Genomic DNA, 1,329 nt, shown 5'->3' on the forward strand with positions numbered 1-1,329 from the left:
GTCTAGCTACAGTACTGAACAGAAACCTGGGATTGTTTTTATTCTCTTCTATTAAAGATGAATAATATACAGTTCTATCTTTACGTAAAGCTTTCTTATATGTTGGCAGGCTGTCTCTCCAGGTTAAATAAGATTCTTCTATGTTAGTGGAGCGCCATTTTCTTTCTAGTTTTCTAAATGCCTGTTTTAAAGAACGTAACTCTGAATTAAACCAAGGAGTCTGCTTCCTCCGATCGATAACTTTCTTTTTCAATGGAGAAATTTCATCAAGAGAGGTTTGCATTAAAGTTGTAATACAAGAACAACAGGACAAGACCATCTAAGTTACTGTTCTCTGTTACATTATTCTGTAAGAAAGAGGAAAATAAAGATGGAACAGATTCTTTAAATTTAGCTACAGCATTCTCTGATAAACATCTACTATAATGAAATTTACTCTCAGTAGCTATAAAATCAGCCAATGTAAACTCAAAGTTTATTAAAAAATAGTCACATTGAACAGGATTGTGAGGATATATCATTAAGTTCTTACTCTCCACACCATACGTCAGAACCAGATCAAGAGTGTGATGAAGGGAGTGAGTAGGTCTATGGACATTTTGAGTAAAACCAATTGACTCAATTAGATTACTAAAAGCTATATTTAAGCTATCACCATCATTGTATGGTATCACCATTGTATTGTATCACCATTATTATAATTTTATCAGTTTTTATTAATAAATCAGTCAGAAAATCTGAGAACTCTGATAAAAATTGAGAATAAGGGCCCGGTGGACGACAAATAACAGCAAGTAACAGAGGTTTTTTGATTTCCAATTTAGATGAGAAAGACTGAGGGACAAAGACTCAAATTAATTATAACTAATATTTGATTTAGCTTTAATTCATAGTTCTGACTTATAAACTACAGCTACTCCTCCACCACGACCTGTTTAGACCTGAATAGTTTTATTGTTTTTTTCTGGTAAAGTAACTGTGTTTATTTTTTATAAGATTTTTATGGTTTATTTTTCTAGAGTTTTTATATTTATTTAATTTGGTCCATGGGTGGGCTGACACAATGTTAATGGGGGTTTGACTGGGTAATAAAGGAGAAGCAGCAGAGATGTGTGTAATGGTGCGTTCACACCGAACGCGATTTCAGCGTCAGGAGCAGCAGGTTTACATACAAAGTCTATGGTGGACGCGCTTCAAGCAACGTCGGGAAGTTCTGCGGCGCCTCAAGCGCGATTAGAGCAGCGCGATTTGGACGATTTGGACGATCTGAGCGTCGAACGCTCAGATCGGCGCTGAGGCGCAAATCGCTGAATTTGGGAAATCTGAACT

Source organism: Austrofundulus limnaeus, unplaced genomic scaffold (genome assembly GCF_001266775.1).
Source record: "Austrofundulus limnaeus strain Quisiro unplaced genomic scaffold, Austrofundulus_limnaeus-1.0 Scaffold341, whole genome shotgun sequence".
NCBI lineage: Eukaryota > Metazoa > Chordata > Actinopteri > Cyprinodontiformes > Rivulidae > Austrofundulus > Austrofundulus limnaeus.